Source organism: Capricornis sumatraensis, chromosome 8, assembly GCF_032405125.1.
Source record: "Capricornis sumatraensis isolate serow.1 chromosome 8, serow.2, whole genome shotgun sequence".
Lineage (NCBI taxonomy): Eukaryota > Metazoa > Chordata > Mammalia > Artiodactyla > Bovidae > Capricornis > Capricornis sumatraensis.
Window position 1 is genome coordinate 47826706 of NC_091076.1, and position 23600 is coordinate 47850305.

At 41.8% G+C, this 23600-nt stretch overlaps 1 protein-coding gene and 1 pseudogene across 2 annotated transcripts in view; both read left to right on the forward strand.

The window, feature by feature from the left end:
- The window catches only part of FAT3 (FAT atypical cadherin 3), a 648324-nt gene that overhangs the window by 90776 nt on the left and 533948 nt on the right, over nucleotides 1-23600 (forward strand). The window lies entirely within an intron of this gene.
- Nucleotides 16743-17795, forward strand: LOC138084208 (septin-2 pseudogene; annotated as a pseudogene).

The window sequence follows — 23600 nt, forward strand, 5'->3', positions numbered from 1 at the left end:
ATACACTGTCTAGGTTGGTCATAACTTTCCTTCCAAGGAGTAAGTGTCTTTTAATTTCATGGCTGCAGTCACCATCTGCAGTGATTTTGGAGCCCAGAAAAATAAAGTCAGCCACTGTTTCCACTGTTTCCCCATCTATTTGCCATAAAGTGATGGGACCAGATGCCATGATCTTCGTTTTCTGAATGTTGAGCTTTAAGCCAACTTTTTCACTCTCCACTTTCACTTTCATCAGGAGGCTCCTTAGTTCTTCACTTTCTGCCATAAGGGTGGTATCATCTGCATATCTGAGGTTATTGGTATTTCTCCTGGCAATCTTGATTCCAGCTTGTGGTTCTTCCAGCCCAGTGTTTCTCATGATGTACTCTGCATAGCAGTGAAATAAGCAGGGTGACAATATACAGCCTTGACATACTCCTTTTCCTATTTGGAACCAGTCTGTTGTTCCATGTCCAGTTCTAACTGTTCCTTTCTGACCTGCATAGGGTTTCTGATCTGCATACAGGTTTCTTAAGAGACAGGTCAGGTGGTCTGGTATGCCCATCTCTTTCAGAATTTTCCACAGTTTATTGTGATCCACATAGTCAAAGGCTTTGGCGTAGTCAATAAAGCAGAAATAGATGTTTCTCTGGAACTCTCTTGCTTTTTCAATGATCCAGCAGATGTTGGCAATTTGATCTCTTGTTCCCCTGCCTTTTCTAAAACCAGCTTGAACATCTGGAAATTCACGGTTAACATATTGCTGAAACCTGGCTTGGAGAATTTTAAGCATTACTTTACTAGCATGTGAGATGAGTACAATTGTGTGGTAGTTTGAGCATTCTTTGGCATTGCCTTTCTTTGGGATTGGAATGAAAACTGACCTTTTCCAGTCCTGTGGCCATGCTGAGTTTTCCAAATTTGCTGGCATATTGAGTGCAGCACTTTCACAGCATCATCTTTCAGGATTTGAAATAGCTCAACTGGAATTCCATCGCCTTCACTAGCTTTGTTCGTGATGATGCTTTCTAAGACCCACTTGACTTCATATTCCAGGATATCTGGCTCTCGGTGAGTGATCACACCATCGTGATATCTGTGTTGTGAAGATCTTTTTAAATAGTTCTTCTGTGTATTCTTGCCACCTCTTCTTAATATCTTCTGCTTCTGTTAGGTCCCTACCATTTCTGTCCTTTATTGAGCCCATCTTTGCGTGAAATGTTCCCTTAGTATCTCTAATTATCTTGAAGAGATCTCTAGTCTTTCCCATTCTGTTGTTTTCCTCTATTTCTTTGTATTGATCGCTGAAGAAGGCTTTCTTATCTCTCCTTGCTATTCTTTGGAACTCTGCATTCAAATGGGTATATCTTTCCTTTTCATTTCCCTTCTTTTCGCAGCTATTTGTAAGGCCTCCCCAGACAGCCATTTTGCTTTTTTTGCATTTCTTTTTCTTGGGGATGGTCTTGATCCCTGTCTCCTGTACAATGTCATGATGTCTCCTGTACAATGTCATGAACCTCCGTACATAGTTCCTCAGACACTCTGTCTATCAGATCTCATCCCTTAAATCTATTTCTCCCTTCCACTGTATAATCATAAGGGATTTGATTTAGGTCATACCTGAATGATCTAGTGGTTTTCCCCACTTTCTTCAATTTCCGTCTGAATGTGGCAATAAGGAGTTCATGGTCTGAGCCACAGTCAGCTCCCAGTCTTGTTTTTGCTGACTGTATAGAGCTTCTCCATCTTTGGCTACAAAGAATATAATCAGTCTGATTTCGGTGTCAACCATCTGGTGATGTCCATGTGTAGAGTCTTCTCTTGTGTTGTTGGAAGAGGGTGTATGCTATGACCAGTGCATTCTCTTGGCAGAACTCTATTAGCCTTTGCCCTGCTTTGTTAACGAGCTCTTTTAGTTTCTCTCTGCCATGTACAACAAGAAGGGGGATGTCTGCAAACTAGGAAAGGGAATCTTGTCAGACACCAGTGTTGCCTGTACCTTGATCTTGCTCCTCCCCACCTTCCAAATTGTGGGAAATAAATTGTTTAATCTAATCTACTAAGACAATGGCAAAAGAGGTTTTGCAGATATAATAAGGACATTCATCAACCCATATAATTGTTTTTAGTTAATAAACTAAACTATATTTGGGCCTAATATAATTATGTGAGCTCCTGAAAAGGAGGGTGTTTTCTCTAGCTGTTATCAGAAAGAAACCAGATTCAAAGCACAGGAAGGACTTGATACGCCATTGGTGTCTTTGACTATGGAAAGGACCATGTGGAAAGAGTCTGAGGGTAGTCTCTGCCTGCTGAGAGCAACCCCCAGTGGGCAGCTGCTAGGACACCGGGGATCTCAGTCCTGCAACCATAGGAAAAGGATCTTCCCAACAATCTGTGTGGGCTACAAAAGCGATTCTTTCTCAGAGCCTATAGAGGAGAGTCCAGTCCAGCTGATAGCTTGATTTTGGCCTTGTGAGACCCAGGCACAGCAAGTCCACTTGGACTCTTGAGACAGTAAATGGATGGAAACTAGGATAATAAGTTTGTGGTGCTGGGAAAAAAAAAAAGCTCTTGGAGAGTGATGCTCAGAGGTGTTTGTAATTAGAACCTTTAGCACGTAACAAAGAAAGAGATAAAACGTTGTTATATCCATAACATGAATGGTCATGGTGGAGAGGTGTCCCTGAAAGAAACTGAGAGTAGAAGGGAGCAGAACAGGCTTCTCTGGCAGCTCAGACAATATAGAATCTGCCTGCAATGCTGGAGAACCGGGTTCCAACCCTGGGGTGAGGAAATCCCCTGGAGAAGGGAATTACAACCCACTCCAGTATTCTTGTCTGGAGAATTCCTTGGACAGAGGAGCCTGATGGGTTACAGTCCATGGGGTCACAAAGAGTCAGACACGACTGAGTGACTAACATACACACACACACACACAGAACAGATTGCCATGCAATGTCTTAGAAATCAGCCAATATGAAGGAAAATTTAAGTAAGGTGGGACAGTCAATAGGAAAGTAGTATTTTACCAAAAACATAGCCATGATTGTGCCTTCATGATTGAATAACCCCCAATTATCCAAATACACGTTTAATTGAGTTGTCTGATGGAATAGGCTTGCTCTGAAAGTTGCTTTTAATTCTGGCTTTGCGGTTCGCTAACTCTGTGACCTCAGGAACATCCCTCAACTTTCCGGATCTCAGGCTCCTGTTGAATAAAGTGAGGTGGTTGTTTCCAGTCTCTCCCAGCACCAAGAGGCAATTTATTTGGATGCAAAGATATGGTGCAGCTCCCGCCTCACTCCTTGTCGTCTATTAAGTTCATAAGTGTACTGCACGTTAGTCAGAGAAGTAATCTAATTTCACAGTTAAATAAAGAGCTAATTTAAATGACTATTGAAATTAAAATGTTCGTGGAATTCATCTGCTGGCTCTAATAAATGCACTCTCCAGCGTTCCCCCAACCCCGCCCATTCTCAGAAGCCCACACCCTGTATCTTCTCTGGACCTGCTCCTCTGTCTCCAGATGGACTCTAGAATCATACTGTTACATGTTGTTTTACTTTTATCTATGGCCGTTTTGGCAGCAGGAATTATACATGTTTCCCTGACAGAGAGCTTTACGTGGAGCATGTGTTTGAAAGATTAATATAAGCAATTGCTTCTGAAACAATTAATCTTGTTTTCCCATAGTAATGAAAAATGAATAATCAAAAGCAATAAATGGTGCCTGGAAGATGATAAATACTTCTTCAAGTATTTTAACACTGGCTGTGAATTACAGCTGACCCCCAGATGGGGAAGGATGAATATGACCAGTGGAAACTCCACAGTGGGCACTGCCGAGCTTTAATAATGGTCTCTAGCTGCTTGATTGATTTCATCGTTCCCTATCAGAACCCGGAGGACTGGCTGTCTGTCCTGCTGATTTAAATCTCAAAATAGCATCTTGTGCCTATTAGGGGAGTCTGTGTTTAAACCATTATAGAGCGGTTGTCTTCTTCCTATTCCTTAACTAATGTACGGACGCAAGTGGAGTTGTGTTAGGGTTTAAAATATAAATAGTAACAACTGAATAATTCTAGATCCAGTCCCTGCAGATCGGGAACCCTGGAGGGATGTGTTTTACCCAGAACGTCATCAGTTTCCTGGATGTGAAGCCACTTGAGTAAATTTGAGAAGGAACCCTCGGAGACTTACTTTTACTTTCAGCCGCCCATCTTCTATAGGCACATTCATGAACCAGGGCTTACTTTAGATGTAATAAGTTTTGGGAAAAACAGTGCGTCTCTTCCATGAGAGATTCTGTGAGGACGTGAAGCCCTGAAATAAGTGATTGGCCTTCTTTTGAGATGTAACACTCCAGAAGCATATGTGGGGACACGTGGCATTCAGATTGCTATGCACAATGCCACCATCCATGCATACATACCTGTGTGTGGGTGCATGCTCAGTCCTGTCCAACTCTTTGTGACCCCATGGACTGTAGCCCACCAGGTTCCTCTGTTAATGGAATTTCCCATGCAAGAATACTGGAGTGGGTTGCCATTTTCTACTCCAGGAGCTCTTTCTGACCCAGGGCTCAAACCTGTCTCCTGCATCTCCTACGTTTGCTGGTGGATTCCTCACCACAGCATCACCTGGGAAATCACATACATGCATGCATGCATGCATACATGCATATATAAGATAGCTGTGTCCATACTTTCTCCACATTGAAGAAGCAAAAATTACTTGGCAAGTATAGACTCAGTGCACTTTACAAAGCAGCAGTCAGGTGCGGAGATTCCTGAAATTTTCTGCAAAGCTGATGGCAAAGGGAATCAAGACAGGACCCCAGTCAAGCTCCTTTTCACTGTGTGCAACTGCCTGCATTTAATGTGTTTTAATATGTTTGTATCTGCGTGCTGCTCTGGTACCCAGAGAGGCCATATTTTCACGCTACTGAATCAGAAGCTGATGTGTCCTACTTCTCTGATGAAGCTTGGCAGGTAATTGTGAATCCCAAACTACATCTGAGGACACTATATAGTGTAGTTTTTTTCCATACTGCCTATTAGCTGAGATTTGGGGCTGATGTGTATGATCTTTAGAATCCTCTGAAACAAAGGTATGCCTTCCCTTATATTTCCGAGAAATGTTATTGATCACAAAAGTAACAGTGTGTGATACATGTAAGCCCTTTGAAAAGTCTACAGTGGTAGGCAAACACAAATCAATGGTTGTCTCTTAATGGACTGGCCAAAAGTTGATCCTTCTTGCCTCTGTCTTGATTCTATTGTAATTGTAAACATAATTACATTAAAAGTTTTGTCAAGGAACAGTTTCATGTCTTGTACACTTTTCGTGAGTTTGTATTTTCAAAGCTGGAAATATAATTCTGAAATCTAAATCAGGGAGAGAAAAATCAATTCAGCTGATCTTGAGAGTAGAGAGGCTCTTCCTAGTTGATTGTTTCTAAAAATAAGCTTTCCAAATTTGGCGCCGCTGTTGGGGAGCAGGGATGGGATGTCAGTAGCCGAAAGTCCCCCAAGTGCACACCACACAGTATTGTCAGATGCTACGGAGCTACTGAGAAAATTCCTGACATATGTGTTTTGTTCTAAGAATTTAACACAGCATGCTTTTTTTAAAAAAATTGCTTTTATAGAAATGTTCAGATCCTCCTGGATTCTTTTGAATTGTTGCCAGCATGTGATTTGGACCCTTGACTTGGTTGGCCCTGCGAAGAGAAGCTGAAAACCAGAGATGAATAGCCACGCGGTCTCTTACCCTTGAGGACTGTCCAGTTAATATTTCAAGTCACCAAGGCCAGCCTCGCAGAAAGCATGTATTTTATTTTCGTTCTAAAACATTATGTTTTGAGCTCTTTCCTGAAGGGCTTGTGCAGGAAACCAGTTTGTTCTGTGTGGGAAGATGACTGTTTCTCAGTGAGCCCTCTTTCAGGTCCTTTCTCCAGACTGCCATGCTACTGGTGATAGGCTTATAATAACATTAATAAGTAAAAGGGATAATGAGAAGAGGAATAAGAAATTAGGAAGAAGGGAAGGATGAGGAAGAAGAGAAAAAGATCATAACAGTGTCCTTCCAGTAATTTGAAAGTGTGTTAGTCATTCAGTCGTGTCCGACTCTCTGCAACCGCATGGACTGTAGCCGACCCGGCTCCTCTGTCCGTGGAATTCTCCAGGCAAGAGTACTGGAGCGGGTTGTCATGCCCTCCTCCAGGAGATCTTCCTGACCCAGGGATCAAACCCAGGTCTCCTGCATTGCAGGTGGGTTCTTTACAATCTAAGCCACCAGGGAAGCCCTCAAGGAGTTTATTCTTTTATAATTTACAAAGTGAGTTCGTGAGATAGTTGATGTCACAAGTGAAGAAACTGAGTCTTTGGTGTGACATTGTTTTCTGTGTGTTACATAGCTTAAGTAACAGAGCTGGAGCTTAAATTTCTGATTCAAAGGCTGACGTTCTTTTCTATTCAACATTCCTAGCTCTATAGGTACACTGTGGTGTTTACAATGTGAGCTAATCTGTTTGTAAAAAGACTTCAACTAGGGTTCTGCACAGAGTGAGTACTATATTGAAATATTTGATAAAGAAATATAATAAAAATTGTGCCATTCAAAGAATGAATGAAACATAGTTAATTGTTAGAGTTCAGGTCAGTCAAAGCAGAAAATATCCACTAGGTTCTGAAGAAGAAAAATATTTTAATGATGTTAAAGGGCTATTCTTGGGGACAATAATGCAGAATATGGTTTACATTACTTTCACAGAAGCACAGTGCTCTTTAAGAGTGGATGAGTTGGTTTCACAGACATCAGATAAGAATGCTCAGGACCCCTGATTATGGCAGGAGTCAATGCCCACACCTTGCCTTTCTCAAAGACGCTTTGTGGGGAGATCAGTGGTCGCTGAAGAACTGAAGCGCTTCCCAGGTAGCTTCTATCTTACAGGGAAAAGGTTCTGTCATTTTGATAACACACAACAAAATTCAAAAGTCACAAACTGTTATTAGCTGACTTGTATTTATATACTGAAGTCCTAACTTCTGGTATTTCAGAATGTGACTATATTTTGAGATTGAGTCTTTAATGGGCTAATTAAATTAAAACAAGACCATTAGGATGGCCCCAATGCAATCTGACTGGTGACTTTATAAAAAATGAGAAATTTATACATAGACATATACTTCAGGAAGACGATGTGAAGACACAAGGAGAATGTCATCCACAAGCCGAGGAAAGGGGCTTCTAAAGAAACCAACACTGCTGACACCTTAATCCTAGAATTCTTTGCCTCTGGAAATAAAATCTGTTGTGAGAAAATAAAATGTGTTGTTTAAGCCACCCAGCCTATGGTACTTTGTTATGGCAGCCCTAGTAACCAGTATACTGTTTCAAATCAGTAGCTCTCAAAACTGGCCGTGTTTAGAATCACATTAGAATTGTTTTTCTTAATTGATGCTCAGGGTACCATCCCAGAACAATAGAGTAAGAATTGCAGGGGACAGGATGTGAGTGGCTGTGTTTTGCAAAGACTTCCCCAAAGATTCTGATACTGTTTAGGTTGAGAATCACCATTTACACTGTCTGTCCCCAGATTTGTCCCCAACTGATTCCTTTCAGGAGGGATAACAAACCTTACATCCAGGGTCTGGATTATGGAGCTTGTTACTCAGAGTAAAGGAAGTCATCCCACAGGACCCACTAATGGTCCAATGCGGCTGATCCTTCCAGTCATTTGAATATCTGTTTAAAAATAGAGATTCACAGAAATTTTGATTTATGAATCTAGGAGTTCTAGGAGGCGGGGCAGGAGCTTGTGTTTAAGAATGTCTGTGAGTGATTCTGATGATATTTTAGATAAGAATGGCTGAATATTTTTTCTAGGTATGTGTGTATGTATGGGCTTCCCTGGCAGCTCAGCTGGTAAAGAATCTGCCTTCAATGCAAGAGACCCAGGTTTGATTCCTGGGTTGGGAAGATCCCCTGGAGGAGGGACTGGCAACCCACTCCAGTATTCTGGCCTGGAGAATCCCCATCGACAGAGGAACCTGGCGTGCTACAGTCCATTGGGTCACAAAGAGTTGGACACAACTGAGCGACTCAGCACAGCACAGCACATGTGTCTATGTATATATGTATTACATATGTATTGTCTTCAGCAAGGAAAAGGTACACATAATTCCACCACCAAAGGAACCTATTCAGGTTTCTGATCTGTGATTGTTTCCCCATGTCCTTTTCCATCATTAGATAGTTCAAAGATGAAAGTGTTATGGACACTGGGAGTGATGCTTCCTAAGGCCCACTTGACTTCACAATCCAGGATGTCTGGCTCTAGGTGACTGATCACACCATTGTGGATATCTGGGTCATGAAGATCTTTTTTGTATAGTTCTACTGTGTATTCTTGCCACCTCTTCTTAATATCTTCTGCTTCTGTTAGGTCCATACTATTTCTGTCTTTTATTGTGCCCATCTTTGCATGAAATGTTCCCTTGGTATTTCTAATTTTCTTGAAGAGATCTCTAGTCTTTCCCATTCTATTGGTTTCCTCTATTTCTTTGCACTGATCATTGAGGAAGGCTTTCTTATCTCTCCTTGCTATTCTTTGAACTCTGCATTCAAATGGGTATATCTTTCCTTTTCTCCTCTGTCTTTTACTTCTCTTCTTTTCTCAGCTATTCGTAAGGCCTCCTCAGACAACCATTTTGCCTTTTTGCATTTCTTTTTCTTGGAGATGGTCTTGAGCACTGCCTCTTGTACAATGTCACGAAAGTTCATCCATAGTTCATCAGATACTTTATCAGATCTAATCCATTGAATCTATTTGTCACTTCCACTGTATAATTGTAAGGGATTTGATTTAGGTCATACCTGAGTGGAATTTTGCAGTTTGGTGTTTTGTGGTAATGACCTGAGGTTAATCAGTATTTTCTTTCTCAAACCTGTTATTAGGGCAAAAGGTCTGATGCTAACAAATTATGTCTTTCATAGTTGAAGTGTAAATTGAACTTCTAATCTATTTGTTTGCTAATCATCCCTCCTTATGAATACACTAATCTACCTCTTTGGGAAATTTACCTGTTATGTATAGTCATATATGCATGCAACATTACATTGACACAAAACTATTGCTCCTCAGCCAAACAAGATCAGGTTGGAAGAAAATAAGAAAAAGTCTATGGCAAGTGAAAGTCAGTGTCAAAATAATAACTGACATCTGTCTTGAAAAACGCTTATGTTCATCATCTCAAAACAACCTGCGTGATGTGCTGCTATACCCATTTTACATTGAGGCTAGAAAAGAGGCGTTAGCTTAATCACCCTAAGTCCTGCAGCTGGGAAGTGGTGGAGGCAATTCAGCTCCAGAGCCTATGTACACTCTTAACAGTTATACCCTCTACTGCCCCTAAGCTTACCCATTGACTCCTCCGTGAGCCCCTTTTCAGTCCCTTTTACTCTCTTTTATACTTAATTTTAAACTGATTTTGGAGTTTACGTTTCCTAACCAGTATCATATTTCAAACATGCTTCCCAATCAAAGACCAGAAATTACACAATAAGTATTTTTAGAGTAACGGGTGCCTCTACACAGTTCTCTTATTTTCACTTACGAAAAACTAATACACCATGATTTTCTTGAATATAATGTGTTTTTATAGTAATTCTTCTTATATATTAAATTGTAAAGATATCCATATGTCCATAAGCTATATTCATAATCCCATCCTAATATGAAAACTATGTTTGTTTTGCCTACTATCTTTTAGACTTTAACCTGCTGATGCTTTTTTAATCATTGCAAATGGAGCATATTTTTTTGTATTCAGTTTTTCACTTATCTAATGATCCTTTGTGTGGTTTTGAATAGTTCCAGGTCGTGATCAAAGTAAGTGTCAGAAGATAGTCCTTGGAGTAACGCATCTGGATTTGCAATCTTGTGTCTTCACATTTTCAGCACCTCCCATCTTTTAAAATCACTGAGCTTGTAAACTTTTGAGATTGACTATCCTCTTTAAAACCCATCTCTAAATTTACACAGGTTGACATATTGCAGAAGAAATTTATAGCAAATAAATGTTTATTGCATGTAGCCTAATAATTGTTATTCACATATTCTCTAGCTAGAAATTCCATACACACACAAAATATATATTTATATATAGAAGTGAAGTCACTCAGTCATGTCCGACTCTTTACAACCCCATAGACTGTAGCCTACCAGGCTCCTCTATCCATGGGATTTTCCAGGCAATAATACTGGAGTGGGTTACCATTTTCTTCTCCAGGGGATCTTTCTGACCCAGGGATTGAACCCGAGTCTCCCGCATTGCAGACAGATGCTTTACCATCTGAGCCACCAGGGAAGCCTAATATATATATATATGTATATATTTATATTGGTAGTTTAGAGCACATATTTCAGAGTCAGGCTGACTTGGACTAACACTCTTTTTCTGTTTTTCACTCCCTGAGTCACTTTGGGGAAGACTTTGAACTCCCTCAAATTGTTTTTCTTTTCTGTAAAGTGACGACAGTATTTACTTGCAGGTGGAGACTGAATGACAAAATTACGGTGGGGTTCTTCCAGATGTCCCAGCTTGGCCCACTAAATGCCCGGCAACAGCTAAAGAATATTATAACAAAAATTCCTTTGAGGCCAGTCTGACATAGAGTAGTTGCACAGAGCAAGGTAACACTTTTATATAGTCCCAGGAGGACAAGGCACAGAGTGAAGTTTCCCTGGTCTTATTTGGAAATAGACAACACACTTCTTTTGCTGAATCTGGGCAAGGTTTCCCTGTGTACGTTGCCAGAGCAAGTGTCTTCATATAAGCATGTCCATCCACTATGAGCCAGGACCTATAGTCAGGGATGTGGAAATATTTCTGGAAGGAGGAGTGGAAAGAAAAGAACCAGAATGGCTCCTTTCATCCAAGGCTAATCTCTTGAGCAGTGGGAGGGGAAGATAGGCCTGCCTAGAGCACTGGTACCTTTATAGAGGGTGGAGGCTGACTGTAATCTTGCAAACACACTGACAGGTAGGCAGGATTCAGAATGAGGTTCACATCTGCTTGGAGTTTTAAAGGCTCATTCTAGAGCCAGAGGGAGGGCTTGTGGGTGGCTGAACAAACTCATTCTGGGGCCAGATGGCCTGGGTTTGGCTGCTTGTCTCAGCTGCATACTAGTTATATGACCTTGAGCAAGTCTTTTTGCTTTACTGTGGCCGATTCCCTTAATTGTGAAGTGGGGGTAAAAATAGCACCTACCTTCAAAGTTTGTTGCGAAAATTAAGGAAATTAATTTATGAAAGTGCTTGGAAAAAGCAAGCATTCAGTAAATTTTAGCTTTTGTAATCTACCTACCTGTGGAGAGCTGAATGGTCAGTTTTGCTCTTGCCAAGTTTTCCTTCCCCTCTTTTTTCCATGATTGCACCTGGATTTATGTGCCTCTCCACTTAAGAGGTGACTCTTGAAGGTTTCTTGTTTTCTAGGGGCAAGAAAATGTATAGCATTATGAATGATAAGCCCTGAGCCTATTCTGTTATTAAATTAAAGTCATGGAGGCAGTTACTTTTTATATTAAGAACGGTTCATCTTTCTAACTAATCATTAAGATGTAAAGTCTGCGCTCCGATAGACCTGGGCAGTACAGAACATAATTGCAGGCAGAACAGGAATTACGCTTCCACACATTTCTGAGATTAGAACATGAATTCATTTTTAGCAGATGTGTTTGCTCAGGATTCCAATTTCTTTTCTCATTCTCCATGATAGATTCCTTCAACCACAGCTGGAGTGTTTGGTGGGGCTGGACTCCCTCCCCGCCCTTAATGTATTGTCCGTGTTGCCTGCTGAGAGCGCACTGTGGAAACAGGGCTGTGCTTTCACACTTCCTCCTTCCCAGATCTTTTCACTCAGTCTCTGGGATTTGACTTGTCACTAAGCCCACTTTGTAGACTTCCCTGGTGGCTTAGGTGGTAAAGAATCTGCCTGCAGTATGGGAGACCTGGGTTTGATCCCTGGATCAGAAGATTCTCTGGAGAAGGAAATGGCTACCCACTCCAGTATTCTTGCCTGGAGAATTCCATGGACCTGGAGCCTGGTAGGCTACAGTCAACGGGGTCACAAAGAGTCGGACATGACTGAGTGACTAACACTTTCACTTTCAAACTCAATTTAGAGCCACTGATCTCTGAATTCTGTTACTTTTTGTGCTCTTGCTGTAAGATACACTACAAAGATCAGATTTTGCTGCCCGGATGGTTCCCAAGGGCAGCATGTGGCTAGGCAGGTGCCAGCCCGGTGTTGAGTCTGGAGATCCTTATGGCTGGCTGGCCTGTTGGCGTGGAGGTGAACAGTTCAGCAAGAGGATGAACGATTCTGATCCAGCCAACTTGTTGTGAAATCTGACCCTGAATGGGACTTTGTGGTAGGTGGTTTCAGATGCCTCCTCATTTACTCCTCATACCAACCTTATCGTTAGCCTGCAGATTGGTGGGGATGCCCAAGAGAGACCACAAAAGAGTATTGCCCCTCTCAGCCTGAATTCTGAACAGTCTGGGCAATAAAAGAGCAAAGATGGAGGCCAGGATATCATCTTCATTGTAGAGATGCTAAGGTGGCTGATGTAGGTTACTATCAGAGCCAAACGAGCTTTCAAAGAATGAACCCCAGAATCAGGACTTGCACATGCCAGTCCCAAACACAGTGGAAGCTTCTTCACCTGGTCCCCTGACCTCAGCGGCGTCCAAGGCCTGGGAGGGGCAGCTGCACTGGCCTCTCTGTGGACCGCTCAGTTTCAGGAGGAAGGGTGTAGAGCTGAATGGAGTGTGTCCAGTTTTCTCCCCAGTGTGCTTTAACCACACCTCACTCCAACTGGAGATGAATGGAATGAGTCAAGTATTGGAGAGAGGCCATGGGAGCATGTTTTGGGAGAATATGTCCCCGTGAAAACAGTGTAGGGTAAAGTTCAGATGACAAAACCGAGGCACAGAGAAACTCGGTAACTTGCAAAAGGCTTCAACCGCTCCTTAGCAGTGGAGCTGAAATTTCAATACAATGCTTTCACTCTCCTACCTTAGGCTGAGTCAGAGATTTTCTCCACATGGAAAAATTGGAATCTTGACATAGGAAAGAGCTGTAAAAGGTCATTCGTCCTTTAGAATCCAAAGCATAATTTTACATGAACTGTCCAAGAAGAATAGGTCGGTCTTTTTTCCTTTAATTTTGCTACCTGTGGTTTTGTTGTTAACCCTCTGTTGAAAGTTCTAGTGGGCTTGTCTTCCATAATATGGGTCCCTTTCTTCTCATGAAATTCTGGCCACTAGACTTCTTTTCCCTCCAAACTGACTGATCTGGTACACCAAAGCCCACGTCTGAGAAATTTGCTTTTAGACCACAGATTATCAGCTTTCTTCCCCGTGGGCTTCACTAGTGGCCAGACAGTAAAGAATCTCTCTGCAATTCAGGAGACCCAGGTTTGATCCCTGGGTTGGAAAGACGCCCTGGAGAAGAGAATGGCTACCCACTCCAGTATTCTTGCCCAGTAAATTCTGCAGACAGAGGAGCCTGGTGGGTTACAGGCTCTTGTAAGAGTCAGACACAACTGAGCAACTAACACTTTCACTTTGTTTTCCTTCCCCATGCCATCTCTTGCCCAGCAATACCATCTCCTTAGCCAGAGAGGAATGCTGCCCTAGCACCAATGGACTGTGACAACCATCTGTATACCTCCTGCCTGACCTGATGTTCTCAGCTTTGACAGGCCAGCTGAGGACCCAGTAAATGTTTTGAAACGTTTTGTTGTTGTTTTAAATTCCCTTCTTTCCCAGGTGATTATCATGGTGCTTACTATTTACATTTTGAATTGCATTTTTAAAACTTTTGGCGTTAGATAGCTGAATGGCATCTTCTTTAAGGACAGCATACACAATATCCGGCAGGGGTGAGAACTTGCTCTCAAATTGTGTTCATGTTCAGAGCTCAGCTTCCTTGGGGCTTTGTGGGGAGGGGTGGGTGATGGTGGAGGGATTTATGGGTGAATTTTCCACTAGGAGGCTTCCTGGAAGATCTTTATGAATGAGCTAGATAAAGGCCCTAGAGGAAACATAGTATCACAGCCTCTGAGTACTGAAAGGCTTTATGAACCACACAGGGCTGGAAGCAATTAGCAGCAGCAAGACTTGGAAAATAGGAGGAAAAAGGTAAATCTTATAAGCAGAGCTCGACATGGGAATTTAGCATCTACTTCCAGTGAATAAGAAGTTATATTCCAGAAGTCATGAAATCCCAGAATTGTACTTACTTGCATGTGAGCTAAGTTGTTTCAGACGTGTCCAACTCTTTGCAACCCCGAGGACTGTAGCCCACCAGGCTCCACTGTCCATGGGATTCTCCAGGCAAGAACACTGGAGTGGGTGGCCATGCCCTCCTCCAGGGGATCTCTTGACCCAGAAATTGACCCCAGGTCTCTTCTGTCTCTTGCATTGGCAGGCAGGTTCTTTACCACTAGTGCCTACCTCTTAGTAAAGGAGCTTAAAATATCCTTTCCTAAACTTAAAGTGTGTTCATTTTTTATGTTATGTTCCCTTGAAATGTTATTATCCAGATAGATGTGCATTGTTTAGAAACTCATCCTTTAATTACAGTATTGAAAATTTGGTAATCTTGGGCTTTCAGTTAAGGATTCCTCAAGAAATCAGGACGATTTAAAACAGGATTCTGATTCTTGCTGGTCTTCTGGAAATTTACTCTGGAGTTACTTTTTCCCAGAAACTGTAGAACAGCTTTTATTTGAAATTCTGCAGAGCATTTCCTTTCTTTCTCTCTTTTCTGTCTTCATGGCTGAAACCTCAGTGGTTAAGCAAGAAGGTTTAAGTGGTTTTGCAAAGGTAAACTCTTGCCTGTATGAAAGAAGTTGCAGCTTTGAAAGACCCTAGAAAGAAAACTGCCCTGCCCACATGTTGCAAAGAAATGTTTCCTATTTATGGCCAGGGTCATTGGCTGGTCACTCAGGGGGAGCTTGTCCTGAACAATTTAATTCAGGTTGGGAAGCTAGCAAACCTCCTGCACTGCTCTGTGGATAAGGGTGTAACCAGCCTTCCACAGCAAGTCCTGCTTCTGATTCCCTTGAGCTCAGATATTCTTTGGACTGCCAAACTGGCACCTTTGGATATTTCTCTGACCTTGAAAATTAGAATAATTAAGTTTCCTCTGCCATAGCAGGAGTTGATATGCATAATTAACAGCAGCCAGCAGTCCCTGGAGAACAAATTTATGAAAGACATTAAAGGAGGCAAGAAGCAGCCCTTTTTGAATGAGGGGAAGTGAGCATTAGTTATGTGAGCGTGGCAGTATTTGGATGTTCCTTATCACATGCATGTTGATACGTCTCTGAAATTTAATAATACATTTTCCTTTTATTTTTCTTGGTAGCATCCATCAAGTGAAATAGAGGGATGTGAATGATTGGCAACCAAATTAATGAACAGGGGTGAGAACTTAAAAAATATCTTCTTTATAGGGGAGAAAAAAATTAGTTGGAGGCTACATTAAATTTTGCAACAAAAACTTTGAGATCCCAGTAATTGTTTATGTGTATTTTCTTTTCCTAAGCTGTGAAAGTACCTAGTACAAATTGGTCACAAGTTCCTGCCTGAAAAATGGGCAATGAATATTTTGAACATATGTCTTTTTAAACATTTCTCTGAACAACTCTGACTCTTTATAGCACTATTTTCTCAGCAATTGTCTTTAAATTTATATAGATAGTTAGGCTGATGGATAGATGAGAGAAGGGGAAGGAGAACAGTTCATTAGGATGTGGTTCTGTCCATCTGGGTCTTCCCTGGTGGCTCAGAGGTTAAAGCATCTCCTTGCAATGCAGGAGACCTGCGTTCAATCCCTGGGTCAGGAAGATCCCCTGGAGAAGGAAATGGCAACCCACTCCAGTATTCTTGCCTGGAGAATCCCATGGACAGAGGAGCCTGGTGGGCTGCAATCCACGGGGTCGCAAAGAGTCGAACACGACTGAGCCACTTCACTTTCACTTTCTGTCTATCTAGGCAGACTGTAGGTGTGGTCTCAGCTGATGCACATTGGGTTCTATCTGTACATACTCTCTGTGGCTGAGCTCTTGTAAAGGGTGTGTGCTTCTGGCAGACTCATTCTGGTCTTTATTTCAGAGTTGGAACTGATGTCAAAAAGTATGCAAGTGATAGTATCTGTCGGTAGGATATCCTTCTAGCTGTAAGAACACAGATTTTGCAGTGATATACACACCTTCAAGGAAATGATCATGGCGTCTAGTAGTCTGTGCTTCTATTGCTTAGTTACTCTGTCTGGCTCACTGCTGCCCCATGCACTGTCGCTCACCAGGTTCCTCTGTCCATGGGATTTTCCGGCAAAAACAGTGGAGTGGGTTGCCATTTCTGTCTCTGGGGGAAATTCCCAGCCCAGGGATGACCCTCGTCTCATGTGTCCTGTATTGGCAAGCAGGTTCTTTCCCACTGGCACCACCTGGGAAGCTCCCTGGGAATCTCTGCCAAGAGGCAGAAGGAGATCAATGAAAGTCCTTAGTCTTTGTGAAGAGCATTATAGACATCTTTGCTGCTGAGGACGGGTTGATCAGTAACTCAGAAGTGGTGGTTGGTAAAAGTTATAGCCAAGGGTGGGCGCTGGGTGGGTACACTGCGTGTGGTCAGTCGATCTTAGTTCTCCGGTGAGTGTGGGATTGACGAAACTTTGCTAAAGATGTCTAAGGAACAACCAACTCCATTTATAAATCCAGAAACTCCTGGATATGTTGGATTTGCAAATCTTCCCAAATCAAGTTCATTAAAAATCAGTGAAAAAAGGTTTTGAATTCACACTAGTGGTGGCTGGCAAATTGGGTCTCGTAAAATCGATGTCATAAACCTCATCTTGCTGACTGACCTCTACCCAGAAAGAGTCTTACCTGGAGCTGCAGAGAAAATTGCAAAAACTCTTCAAATTGAGGCTCTGACTGTTGAAACTGAAGAGCAAGGGGTCAAGCTGCATCTGACCATGCTGGACACACCGGGCTTTGGGCACACCATCAACTGCAGGGACTGCTTTAAAACAGTCATCGATGGCAGCTTGAAAAGCGCCTGCAGGATGAGAGTGGTCTGAACAGAGGCGCATCGTCAGTAACAGGGTGCACTGCTGCTTTTACTTCATTTCCCCCTTCAGACATAGATGTCAGCAGTTGGATGTTAGGTTTGTGAAGGCAAGACACAGCAAGGTGAGCACTGTGCCTGTTGTTGAGAAAGGCTACACGCGCACACTGAAGGAGCAGGAGCACCTGAAGAAAAGGATTCTGGATGAAATCGAGGAACATGACATCAGAATCTGTTGCTTACCTGATGCAGAGTCCTGTGAAGATGAAGATTTTAAAGAGCAGACTAGACTTTTCAAGACCAGCATCCCTTTCTCTGTGGTTGGATCCAATCAGCTGACTGAAGCCAAAGGCAAAAAGGTCAGAGGCCGCCTCTACCCTTGGGGCATCCTGGAGGTGGACAATGAATGAAGGTGAGGACAATGCTCATGACTCCCGTGCAGGATCTCCAAGAGGTGACCCAGGACCTTCAGTATGAGAACTTCTGATCAGAGAGGCTCAAGAGAGGTGGCAGAAAGGTGGAAAATGAGGACATGAATAAAGACCAGATTTTGCTGGAAAAGGAAGCGGAGTTCCACCGCATGCAAGAGATGATCACCCCGATGAAGGGGCAGCTGTAGCTGCAGGGCAGCGATGGTGATGGCAAGGTCTACGGGCACCACATGTGAGGAAACACTTCGCAAGATAAATATTTCCATGAGTAACACAGCTGCATATTTACAAGACTGTTGGAGGGGTGCCTGTCCACATTTCACAGTGCCTGTGCCTGAGAATTTATTTTTTTGACTTTTGATGTGTTATTTTGTATGAAGTACCTTAACATTTACATTTCATTGTGATGTTATACTTGATATTCTGTGAGGTGAACTGGCCATTTTCCTTCTTCTTCCACTTTAAGTAACCACTAACGCTAGAATCCCATGGACCAGTCAGCACGTATAGTTAGTAGGTGAATTTGGTTTGATTGGCCTAACCGACTAATCATGATTTACTTCCAGAACATTCAGATTTCCGAGAATGTTCCTGAGCAGTGGAGACATGAACACAGAAGGACAAGCTGCCTGGGTACGAGGCCATTTCTCACTAAGCCATGGCACCTGCTTCCCTGCCTTGCTTTTGTCTGAGCACAGCACCTAAAACCAGTTATGCTGCTATAACTCCATACTGTTAATTCATCTGCACATTATCTGTTTACCAAATGAAAAGAAATCTGATTAGGTACATGGTTATACTTAAATAGCTTTTTCACAAACAGGCTGTTGAGGTGAGTTTTTTTAAAAAGTCTTTGAATACTGAGGTCATTTTTTTAACTCCTGGTTTGGCTTCACTTGGACTGATCCCATCCTGAATGGTTTTTAGGCAGATAGCAGTGTGTGGCCTGTCCCGTCCATTTTTAGCCGTCGTGGTTTCCTTCCTTACATGTTACACAGACTTGTCTACAGGTGGCTTGAGAGCAAAGGCTCTTTCAGACTCGCTCCATGGGCTGGCTGATGGCTGGCACCACACTGGCTGGTTTCCTTGCCCTGCGGTTGATCGGTCCCCAGAAGTGACACATGGAAGGAGACTGGAGGGGGTGGGTGCTGGCTCAGCGTTCTCATCCCACTAGAGCACGGGGTCTGATGTGGTGAAGTGCTGAACTCCAGGGCTGAGGCCACCCAGGAAGGAAGGGAGATGGTGGCAGCTGGCCAGGCGCGCTGCAGAAGGCCGTCTGGTGTTCTCCCAACTGGCCTTGCACTGCTGCCTGATTGTGAGCAGTCAAGAGCTATAGGTTTAGGTGCAGTGTACAGTTTTAACCAAGAAGTGTTCCCTGACCTTAGGGTGCCTCCATGCAGGACCAGTTATTTGGGTTATTTTGGCATTTATCAACTATGCTAGTAAAAGCTGTTGTTTAAAAAGGGGGCGGGGTGGCCCCCTTTTAAAGCAGTAGACATAGTAAGCCCAATATAGTCTACTTAGTGCCAGCTGCCACCTAATGGATGCATGAATGTGGGTGGACCTACACTTTCAAATCCCCTTTTGTTTTGCCTGCCCCAATCTAAATACCCAATCTAAATACCTTTTACTAAGAGATAAAACTACCTATAAAAGTGTATTTTGAAAACTTATTTTACACAGCAATTTTATGTCCATTGAAACTAACCTTTTACCAATAAAGCACTATTGTTTAGATATTTAAAAGAAGATTGTAGCAGTGAAGAGATTTTCTAAAAAGCATGTAAAGGTTGCTGTAGTACTATTATGGGAACAAGTACCCACGGGGCGGTGCTGTAATGACCTGTACACTGTGATTCAGTTAATGCTAAAGGAGACAAGCATATATTAGTTCTTTGATGGGAACAACTAACAAGAGGGCAGGTGATAACTTCCCTATAAACATCCACTGTGGTAACCCTAAATTGATGTCCTTGTTTTATTGCTGATCTCTACCAACTACCACTCACATCACTGCTCATTAGCTGTCTTCTCACCCAGAATGAATCAGCTTTGAGAAGATGTGAACGTTAAGAAATTAATCAAAAGATATCCTTAGAGCCTGGGCTCAGTGACTCAGTCAGAGTAAGACAAGTTGCTCAAATGCTGCTTTTCATCCTGTTCACTAATAAAAACAAATGCTATAAATTATTTATTATGTACCACAGTGTACTGTGTACGTTAAGCCAGGCAAAATGTCATTTCCACTTTCTCTGGATTTTTTAATTGTGCTAATCAAATTTCAGGTTCTCTGGTTCTAAATGGAAGATTCATCGTTCTTGTCTTTTTGCAGTCCAAATAAAGACTAGAATCATTTCCCAAAACATTAAAAAAAAAAAGGTCCTTTAAGGTACTCAAAAATAAAAAAAGGATAAAAATGACGTGATCAAATAAGTATGAAAAACACTAGCCATATTTCTTTTTGAGTATCAAATTTCATATAAAGTAGAGCAGTGGCTCAGAGAAATCTTGGACCAAAGAACTTTTTTTTATTTCAGCTTACACTTTTACTTTTCAACTTATTCAACTCACTTTTGCTTATTCACCATAAGAATTATACATAAATAGCTAACGTCTATTGATGGGGATTCTTGTCCAAGGTATTATTTTATTGTCTATCCCAATTTTGTTTCACTGTAACACATATTAACTGTCTGATCAATGATCACCCATTTAAGGGAAACAAAATGTTGTATACCATATATGACTTGTGAACCTCATGGTCTGAATCAGCACTACCCAATAGATAGAAAATAGATCCAACAGATAAACAACCACACTATGTGATTTTTAGTTTTCTAGTTAAATGGGAAAAGAAAAAAAAAAAAAACAAAACAAAACCTCTGGTGAAAATAATTTTAGTAATATGACTCAGACAGCAAAGAATCTGCCTGCAACTCAGGAGACCTGGGTTTGATCCCTGGGTTGGGAAGACCTCCTAGAAAAGAAAATGGCAACCCACTCCAGCATTCTTGTCTGGAGAATTCCATGGACAGAGGAGCCTGGTGGACTACATTCCATGGGGTCACAAAGAGTCAGAGATGACTGAATGACCAACACTTTCACTTCACTTATTAACCTACTAGGTATATTAATATTAAAAATATAAAAGTTATATTAAAATATCTTCTTAAAGATGCTTTACGTTTTTACCATTTTTTCCTACTCAGTCTTCAACATCCAGCACGTATTTTGCACTTATACATTCCGCAGTTCAGACAGCTCCATATCAACAACTCAATAGCCGCATGTGGCCAGTGGCCACTATTCTGGATGGTGCAGGTCCTTTCCAAGATGGCCTCAGTGGGAAAGCCTTCCCTGAGCTTGTTTCCAGGAGTTCTGTGTGACCAGTTCTCCTTGACTCCTGTCAACTCATCTGGAATGCGGATCAGTTGATAAGAGACCTGTAGGCACACATTTTCTGTTTCTTTGATTGTTTCAGCTGCATTCAGCTCCAGTATCAAATTTTCCCAATGGAGAGGGAGCATGATTGGGTAAATCTTCATGAGTTAATGAAAATCAGCAGGAAGACATCCATAAACCTCGTTTAACCTTGTCAGGATAACATTTAATTTTACTTAGGGTAGGCCCTTGAGTGTGTTGGAAGCCTGATAGACAGTTGGATGTATGATTTTAAAGAAAGGTATTTTGCTGGAACATTGTTCTGGTCTTTGTGGGCTAGAAAAATTTCAAATGCAGTATAATTTAGGCAAGTATGTGTACAGGTATTTATTAGAAAATAACTGATAATAGTCATAGACAACCTTTCTTTGTGTTTTCCGTGGGCCAAACCCTATTAATATTCATTATCTCTTTTGATTGTTATAATTCTATTAATTGCCTCATCGTATAGATAAGAAAACTAAGGCTTAGTCAGGTTAGGAAATTTTGATTGATCTTCCACCATTGTGAGTTTTGTTCAGTGCTGGAACCCACGCTGTTACAGAACATGGGATCCTTGTGTGCTCTTCATTGAAGAATTCACAACCTTCCAGGATCTGAATGGAAGCTGAGTTTGGGTAGTCATGGTAGGATGGCTATAGACCAACTACGGCATGAGACTGTGCTTCAGGGAACATGTCTGAATATCTTTTTCACTGGGGTGTTAAAATACTTTCTTCCTTTCTGTAAATGTGATGGTTATAACATTTCTTTTCTAAAAATCAGGGAGTAGTGTGAACTTAGGCTGGGAGACTCAAGATAATTCTCTGAGTCTACTTTCAGTTTATCCAGACCCTGCAGTTTTAACATGATGGCTCTCTCTATTACCAGAAATTGTGGCTCTGACAAGCTCCTGCTGCAGTCACTTCATTAATCTTACTCTACCAGGACACCTGTTCACTACTGTGCAGTGTCAGCTGATATCATGTGGTAATTATGTTGTTAATTCATGGGCTGATGTTTTCCAGACTGAAGCATGGCTTCCTGTAGGCAGTGATCTGGGAAATCAAATCGAGGGAAACATTGACAGTTTGCTTCTGCCTGCTTGGGAATATGGCGTGAGTTTGGGTGGAAAGAATTTCATTTTGTGAGTGTGGTGTGTTTCATTGGGGCTACTATTCAGCACAAATTCTGTTAACTGACTGGTGGTACAAAATATGAATTCTTGAGTGAGATGACCTGAATGGAGCTAGGATCTAAACTTTGGCTCCATTCCTTAGTTTGGGGTCTGGAAATTGCTTTCCTTGCATGATAGAAGGATACCTGAGCCAGCATTATAGAACACAAACTCCTATCCCAATAAATACTCAATAAGTGTTAACTTTTACTATTATTTAGCAAATATATATCAATGCCTATTCTTAATTAGCAACACGAAAAAGCTTCTTGAAGAATATAATGCTCTAGTTCAGCTGTTTATAAATAAGTAGAGGTAATATAGAGGCTTCCCTGGTAGCTCAGATGGTAAAGAATCTGCCCGCAGTGCGGGAGACCTGGGTTCTATCCCTGGTCAGGAAGATCCTCTGGAGAAAGGGATGGTAACCCACACTAATATTCTTGCATGGAGAATTCCATGGAAAAAGGAGCCTGGTGAGTTACATACAGTCCATGGGGTCACAAAGAGTTGATACTACTGAACGACTAACTTTACAAACACATACACAGGTAAGATAGAAGTGTATTATAGATGGGGAAACAAGGCCTTGTGTGGTTTGGACCCTTGGGCTGTGTTGTTGTTTAGTCCCTAAGTTGTGTCTGACTCTTTTGTAACCCCATGGACTGTAGCCCACCAGGCTCCTCTGTCCATGTGATTCTCCAGGCAAGAATACTGGAGTGGGTTGCCATTCCCTTCTCCAGGGCATCTTCTGAACCCAGGGATCAAACTCACACTTCCTGCATTGGCAAGTGGGTTCTTTACTACTGCGCCAGCAGGAAAGCCCACTTGCACTCTGAGAATCGCAGATGAGGTTATACCCTTTCAGTCCTGTGATGTTGTAAGACTTAGACTAGACTCTTGCCTCTACTACTTCTTCACTGAGTGGCCCTGGGAAAATTTCTCCAGCACTTGGTTCCTTCATCTAAAAAGTGTAGAAATAAAAATATCTACCTCATAGGGTCTCTGTGAATACTAAGTAAGTAGGACATATCAAGCACCTGAAGTAGTACCTTTCTCTCAGTAAACAGTAATTATTATTACTCCTGAGTAAATAATATTATTACTTGTGAAAATTATAGTTTCTCTTGAGATGCGAACCTAGCATATGAAAGAACAAGTAAGCTATGATTCGTTACTACATATGTGGTATAATTTGTAAACAAAAACAGTACTATCCAACTTTTTCACCCCAACTTTTTCACCTCCTTATCATTCCTTCCTCTAATGACTGTTAAAGCCAAACAACAACACAAAAACTTTTATTTTTTTCTCATTGTAGAAGCCATAAGTGCAGATAGTAAACAAATTATAAAAATAATAAGCAAAGTGAACAAAGTGATGGGGAACATTGAAATCCATGATCACACTACTCAGAGATAAGTTTGGTGGGGCTTCCCTGGTGGCT